The following is an 8,203-nucleotide window of genomic DNA, read 5'->3' on the forward strand; positions in this document are numbered from 1 at the left end:
AGGACTATCTGAAACCTTTGGGATGTGCTGGAAATATCCTTTCTGGAGGCACAAGAGGACCCCTGAAAGCCGACACCCTTTGCCGACCAGCAGCTGTAGAAACAGCAGGAACGACCGTGTCCCTTCCGACCCCTTCCGTGAGAAGGACCTCCTTCTTCACCCCCCTCCACACAGTGGCAACACGTGGTGTCCCTGGTCGCTCAGATGGTCCCACGTGGCCAGGCTGATTACATCACATGGAAACATGCCAGAACTAAACAAGATAACAACGGTCCCAACAGATGCCCGTCTTGTAGGTTGTGAGAAAGCGCGTGCCTCTCGTGGTTGGGTTTGGAGTTCTTGGGCAATCTTGGATCTTCGTGTGGACACCATTCCCCCTCCCCAGTCCTGGCAGAATGTGTGACGAGCAGGCCCCCACATCCATCCATTCATACGTAGCGGTATGATAAGGAAACGTGATGTGCTGCCCAGGCTCTGGGTTGGGAGTCGTGTAAACCTTGGTTCCAAACCCTGAACTCACTTCTGGGGCGCCCGGGGGGGCTCAGTCAGTTAAGCATCAGACTCTTGGTTTCGGCTCAGGTCACACAATCTCACAGTTTCGTGGGTTCGGGACCCACGCTGGGCGGAGCCTGCTTGGGATTCTCTGTCTCCCTCTCTCTGGCCCTTCCTCACTGGCGCTCTCTCTCTCTCTCTCTCTCTCTCTCTGTGTGTCTCAAAAATAGATAAAAATAAACTTAAAAATTAAACCCTAACTCACCTCTTGCTAGCTATGTGATTTGGGGCAAAGTATTTTCCAATCCCATTGGCAGGATGGGACCAGTAATATCTTGAAGTTGTTTGTGAAAGTTGTTTGTGAAAATTATTGTTAATGTGTACGTAGCACCAGCCACAGGAGAGCAGGTGGCCGGAGAGGAGCCTCCTACTGACGGACAAGAGCTGACCGTGTGTTCAGCGATGCCATGTTGGAGGCTTGAAATTGGCCACGGCAAGAGTATTTCCTCCGTGGGAATTAGCAAATGCTGCAAAGTAGGGCTTTTTTTTTTGTTTGTTTTCTCTCCCCAAGACCTTATTTGTCCGCACACTACTGCATAGTAGATACTCAATAAATGTAGCTATTATTAGCAAACTCAGGGAAAACCTATGTTGATTCAAAACGTAGAAATAGAATACATCCATTATATGGAACACAAAATCACTGCTTGTTTTACAAGAAAAGTGATATCACATCTGCCCCCAAATTGATCACCCAGAAAGATGAATGCATAGCCTCTTTGGGTCCGTGGAGCTTGTCACCGAGATCTATTGCTTTTGCTTATTGAACTTGGGAGCATATTTTGTGTTGCTTCTAGTAACTCTGGTAATCGTTTGGCTTATAAGAATGTGCTGGCTAAAACCCAAGCTGACGGAAAAAAAAAAGAGAGAGAGAGAGAGAGAGAGAGAGTTTTGGCAGTAGTTTTCTCTATTTCCATGAAGAAGCAGCTTGTCAACCAACAAACATCCAACACTGTGCTTGATTCTACCGCTGATGCAGGAAATTGGCAGAATGATTCTCGACTTCATGAAGTTCGTAGCCTACAAGGGATAGCGCGGGAGAAGGCATGATCTCACGGTTCATGGGTTCGAGCCCCGCGTCAAACTTGCTGCTGTCAGCGTGGGGCTTGCTTCGGGTTGATTCTCTGTCTCCATCTCTCTGCCCTTCCCCTGTTTGCCCTCTCTCTCTCTCTCTCTCTCTCTCTCCAGCGCTCTCTCTCTCTCTCAAAAATAAAAATAAATGCTGAAAAAATAAATAAATGTCATTTGCAAATATACTATATGCTACAATTTCCTTCCACACATAGGAAACTCAGGCACAGAGAACTGAATCAAGTTTTTTCAGGCTACATGTCTAGTAAGAAGCCAAGCTGAGATCGGAACTCAGATTGTAGATCCCAGTAGGTCTGGGAACTCAGATTGTAGATCCCTTCTCAGTAATAATTAGGGAAGAAGAGATGATGGTATTATATGCTGAGATGAAAACGGACTAAATTCTGTATAGAGATAATTAGACAATGGACAAATTAGAGGCTAATGACGTGATCCTGGACAATAAATCCAGGAAGCGTGAAACGATTAAAAGGAGGCAGGACTCTCCCTGGGAATAACTACTGTTGGGGGAGCCCCACAGAAAAATGGCATTTTCTTCCTGCATCTTGACAAATAGTTACACGTTTTTGTGATATTTCGCTCAACCATGAATACAACCGGGTCTCCATATCTTTGTCCCAAATGCGGCAAGCCATCGGATCTGACCAATATGACCAGCAGGAGGTGGGAATGCAGAATGGTGGTGGAGAAGACGTCTCCCTCTGTCCCTGGACAAATCCCAAAACATTAGGGCAAAGTCAGTTCAACCCAATTTTTTGATATTACAACCCAATTTTTTTGGTATCATTTTTTTATTGATATGTTTCTTATCCCACAAATCTCTCTTGGCTTTTTCTCCTTCTTCCTCACCTTCCTTCTTGGTCTACTTAAAACAACAACAACAATAACAACAACACGTCGATGGGCTTTTTTGGCTATTGCCAACCCAAACACGACTCCAAATAATAAATATTGGAGCAAAGATGGGGCCACCATTGCGTAGCTGGGGGGAAGCAATACTTTATTTCATACACCATTTACTACTGCGCAAGGCAGCAATCCCACAAAGCCAAGGAAGATTTAGAAAGTTAAGAAAGGAGGGGGAAACACTCCAACCACATCACTACTCTATCTCCATTATCTTGTAAAGTTTATTGATGCACAACAAGAGACAATTTATAACGGCACTCGTGACTGTTCTGATTTATACAAGGAAGGGCAAAATGGTGCTAAACAGCGTTTCTACAGCATTCTGTATTTGTCACAGGCTTTATTGGAAATGTAGTCATTTCTCTTTGTGACCCAAATCGGGGTTTCCTACAGCCCACTTCTGAATGCAAAGCACATGTCATAGCCGTGGCCCGTGGAGGTCCAAGGGGCCCCCAGAGGTGACTGGGAGGGGGGAGCAGCGGAAAAGTACTAGAAACTTGCCGGTTCCCTTCGGCAGCCACTCTCCATCCTCGGGTTGTGACGAGGCCAGAAAAGGAGGAGATCAGGGACCCTGTTTCCAGCAGGAGGAAGGAGATGAAGGAGACAGAGGCGGGTGAGGCAGCTCCTCATCTTTACCTGGTCAGCAATGTTGCAGAATCCCTGCCTGTCCCCTCCAGCCCCACCCCCCAGAACACACAGGCTTTTCTCTTTCTTTTTTAAACAGTTTATTTATTTGTTTGTTTATTTTTGAGAGAGAGAGAGAGGTTGTGTGAGCGTGGGCAAGGGAAAGGCAGGGAGCAAGGGAGAGAGAATCCCAAGCAGGCTCCGCACCATCAGCACAGAGCCTGACACAGGGCTTGAACTCGCAAACCATGGGGTCGCGACCTGAGCTGAAATCAAGAGTCAGATGTTTAACCGACTGAGCCACCCGGGTCCCCCCCACACAGACTCTTTTAACGTGGCTCGTTTTCCCCAACGGCACTCCCTATTCCCCGGACAAATGTGACAAGCCCACATGGGCGACCCGGAAGTCACAGGAGACTCTTGACCATCTGCGGTACACTTTCCCGACCACCTGCCTGTCCCCAGCCCTGCCCGGGGCCAATCACAAAGGTCTGAGGGTTATGAACCAGAGCGGTGGGCGTTCCTAACAAACCACGCGTTAACCTCCTCACTTCTGAGCAGTCGGTGACCTGAGGAATGGCCAGGGCACCTCGAATGTTCTTGGAATGGAGTATCCATTTCTTGTCCCAAAGAGGAAACGAAAAAAGCCAGAAGGTGAGGAAGGCGGGTCCTGGGGCAGGGTAGTGAGGGCTGTCTGCGGGAGCCAGGCCACTGTCACTTCTCCGGGGGAAGGGGGTGGGGGAGCCCTGGGCACAGCCTCCCGGGGGGCGCTTCAGAACAAGCTCCACGGGTCTGCTCGCCAGGAACCCCCTGAGCTTCCTGCCCTGCCCCCCTCTCTCCCTCCTCTCAGGAAGGTCTCATTTGTCTGGTTCCCCCAGCTCCTGAGCCCTCCAGGAAGTCTCTGAGCAAAATCCCATTGTTTAAGTCCTGCGTGGCAGGGGCAGGTGATCTACCCAACAGAATCACTTCCCCTCACTCTTCCTAAGAACTTCGCTGCAAACATTCCTCTTCCTACCCCTCCTCTCCGGCCTTCTCAGCCCCTTCGAATTGTGCTCCTAGGAACCAAATACACGCTGCGGGAGTCCCCCGCAGACAGCGGGCTCGTCAGATGACTTGGATTTGAAACCGGTGTGATCCCTCTGGTAAGTCACTTAAGACCTCAGTGTCTCGTCGGCAAAGCGGGGATATTCTTGTATCTCCCCGGGGTGTGCTCGCAAATGTGGGTCCCCCAGCTCTCCAAACAAACAAATAAAAAGAAACTTCTGGCTGTATAGCATTTGCCAGTGCCCATGGTGTACAAACTTCCCTCCTGGCCAGTGGCAAGCTAGCGCCCCGATGCCACTGAAGGTGCGGTTGCGGAGAGGAGAGCTTTGTGAGCCGGCTCCAGTCCACCCCGGAAGTTACGGGGTGCTTTGACTAGGTAACGCACGGACAGCGTTTAGCCATGTTCAGCCTAGTGCCCGACACACAGCAGGTGTATTTATTGTGGTTGTGGCTCACGCCAGCCAGGGTTCTCAGCTTGCCTGCCCTCTAAGCCCTTCTGAATGCGGCTAATGGATCGCCTTCTGGGGGAAGCAAATTGCAAATGATTTTTGAATAACACGAGGCTCTACCCTGGGCCAGTGCGTGTGCCTCAGGCTGCTATGGGAAAGGGAATCATCGGAGGCCTCTCCCTCCCTGCCACGGGTGGGGGGGCGGGGGGTTGGGGGGGGTGAATCTGTCATGATAGCCACTCTAAGCTGCCTTGGCCAGCACCCCAGCACTGGTGCCAATCTACCGCCTATAAAACATTGTCTTACTTTTAGCAAGTTCCTAATGTGTTTGTTTCTTCCCTAAGCAACCGCTATGCCGCTGCTCACATCCGACAAAGGAGCAAAGTCACATTGTTCAAAGCAAACAACTTCCAGTATCAGTTGGAACAAATATACAATCACACTCGCAGACCTCAATCTTCAAACCCAGTTGGACAAAGCAGAGCAGAAAGGCTCAAGGCCACAAGGCAGCAAAATGCACCTTTATCTGCTTTCAAAGGGTCTCTATCAAGTGCAGTTCTCCTGTGGGCTCCCCCCACCCCCTGACTGTTACTAATATCCTTTTAGAAACCTGAAAATAGCATGTCTTTCCTTACTGATGGGTCCTGTTTCAGGTGACTATGATTGATTTCATTTTTTTCCTCGCCACCCTCTGTGTTTAGAGGAGGACAAAAAGCTTTCTTTAGTTTCTCTGTTCGTTCTTTAAGGTCCCCGTAGTAAGACTTTTTTTTTTTTTTTTTAACTCAGTCTCCCCATCTGTGGGCCTACACGATCCTTTTAGATTCTTCTACCATTTTAAACATCCAATGATTCTGTGAGCCGTAACCCCTTTTCTGGTCTCCTGCCCTGAGGCTGCTGGGGCTGATAGGCAGGAGGAAGTGCCCTGTGGAAATTCACCTCGTGCAATTGACCACTTGCAAATTTGCATGCCAACCGGTGGTTCACGGCCCTCTGAATTCGTGATGCTGGGCGCTCAAGGACCCTTCCAGAGAACTGCTCCGGCAGGTCATTGGGCCAGCTGAGGGTCAGGAATACACGGGACGCAGCCACCACCCTGCAAAGGTGGATGGGGGAGGGGCTGACTATCTCACCAAGTAACAGAGGTTGGAATGAAAAAGGAAACCAGACTGGCCCTTAGCCAGCCTGGAATACGTGGTGTTGCCTCTCGCACACATTTGAAAAAGCTGACTCTGGTTACTTGTCAGGCACTGAGGTGGGAACCGCTTCAGACCCACCATGGTGCGAAGGGAGAGGACAGAGAAAGCCAGTGAAGCGGTCGCTGGGGCAGCAGAGCCTGGGGAGAGAGAACCCCGCCCGGAGGGGCAGCAGGGGCGGGCTCCTTAAATCCTCCAAGGGAGAGGAGGGGAGTCTCGAGAAAGGAACAGAATTTCTCCAGAAACGGGAGTGGGAGGGAGGGAATCCCAGGCAGAGGAACCGCCCGGGCAAAGGGGCAGAGACGCGAAGTGCCCACCAAACTCCGTGCGTACACGGCCTTTGCGTGGCTCATGTCTACTTCCTGAACAGAGGGTGAAAGAAGTCATTCTTTGGAGCTCATCTATTTATTTAAAAAAAATATCTTTTCGGGGCGCCTGGGTGGCGCAGTCGGTTAAGCGTCCGACTTCAGCCAGGTCACGATCTCGCGGTCCGGGAGTTCGAGCCCTGCGTCGGGCTCTGGGCTGATGGCTCAGAGCCTGGAGCCTGTTTCCGATTCTGTGTCTCCCTCTCTCTCTGCCCCTCCCCCGTTCATGCTCTGTCTCTCTCTGTCCCAAAAATAAATAAACGTTGAAAAAAAAAATTTAAAAAAAAAATCTTTTCAGCGCTTTCTGGGGCTCTAGGTCTGTGAGGAGTGCTGTGGTCAATACTAAGATGCCCCCACTGGCACCCACACCTCCTTCCCTCCATGTTTTCAACATTCTTCTCCAGCAAGCTCTGCTGGGCGGACCACTGTGGCCTGAGGGATAGTGCTGTCCTCACGACCCTCAACACGATGATTGTCTATGTAATCAAACTTCAGCATCGCTTGGGGGCTCAGGACTCACTACATCCCTTCCACTGTCATCTGGAACTGTTATTTACATTTTATTTTATTTTATTATTTTTTTTTTCAACGTTTATTTATTTTTGGGACAGAGAGAGACAGAGCATGAACGGGGGAGGGGCAGAGAGAGAGGGAGACACAGAATCGGAAACAGGCTCCAGGCTCCGAGCCATCAGCCCAGAGCCCGACGCGGGGCTCGAACTCACGGACCGCGAGATCGTTACCTGGCTGAAGTCGGACGCTTAACCGACTGCCCCACCCAGGCGCCCCGTGTTATTTACATTTTAAAGTACTGTTTAGTTCTCTAGCCATTTTTAAATCAACCAGAGTGTAATTTACATACAATAAAATGCACAGAATTGGAATATACGCAGTCTGATGCCACAGAAACAGAATCACCATCCCGACCTAGCAAAACCTCCCTTTCCCGCCACAAAGCTCCTGTGTCCCCTTTTCCTTCACCACCGACCACTCTGCCACCCACCCAGACAGCCCAGGCCACCGCTGCTCCGACTTGTATCATCATAGCTCGGTTTTTCCTCCTCCAGAAAGTCATATGAGCGAAATCAGATGGTTAGATAGTCTTTCGTGCCTGGAGTCTTTTGCTCAACGTAGTTTTGGTTGTTTTTTGTTTGGAGATTTATCAACGCTGAGTGTATCAGTAGGTTGTTAATTTTTATTGTGAGGAGGGGCCTTGGGCGGCTCAGTCGGTTAAGCGTCCGAGTTTGGCTCAGGTCGTGATCTCGCCGTTTGTGAGTTCGAGCCCAGCGTTGGCTTTGTGCTGACAGCTCAGAGCCTGGAGCCTGCTTCAGATTTTATGTCTCCCTCTCTCTCTGCCCTCCCCTGCTTGTACTTGCTCTCTGTCTCTCAAAAAATAAACATTAAAAAAAATTTTTTTTTAATTTTTATTGCTAAGGAGTGGGTATGTTGCATAAATACAGTATTTTTTTTCCAACTCTTCCCCTACTAAGGGATGTTCAGATTGTTTTCTCCATGCATATTTTTGGTCTTGCCTTTCCAACCAGATTGTGAGCTTAAGGGCAGGGATGTGTCTCCCATACTCTGTCCCCACCCTGAAGCACCTTATCCAGAGGCCATGCTGGTTTGGATTCTCAAATGGGTTGGTTAATTGAATTATATTTGTTGCTAAGATGTGGTCCCTGCCTGTTAAAACCTTATAATCTAATTATGGAGGCAGCTACAAACATAAATCAATTATTCCAAGGCAACACATTTATCTATTCATTCAGCAAGTAAGTATTTATTTTAGGGAAGAGAGAAGACATGTCAATGAATATCTAAAACATAGGGCAGAAAGTAAAGGATGATGTGAAAGAAATTCAGAAGAGGATCCACAGAAACCCTGAGAGCAAAGTGGTGCCTTTTGTGGAGATGCTCAGGAAAATCTTCAAGGAGGAGGGGCAAATGCACAAGCCTCAGAAGGCGGGCAGACTAT

This window comes from Puma concolor, chromosome D2 (assembly GCF_028749965.1).
Source record: "Puma concolor isolate L17-30 chromosome D2, mPumCon1.1.hap2, whole genome shotgun sequence".
NCBI classification, from domain to species: domain Eukaryota; kingdom Metazoa; phylum Chordata; class Mammalia; order Carnivora; family Felidae; genus Puma; species Puma concolor.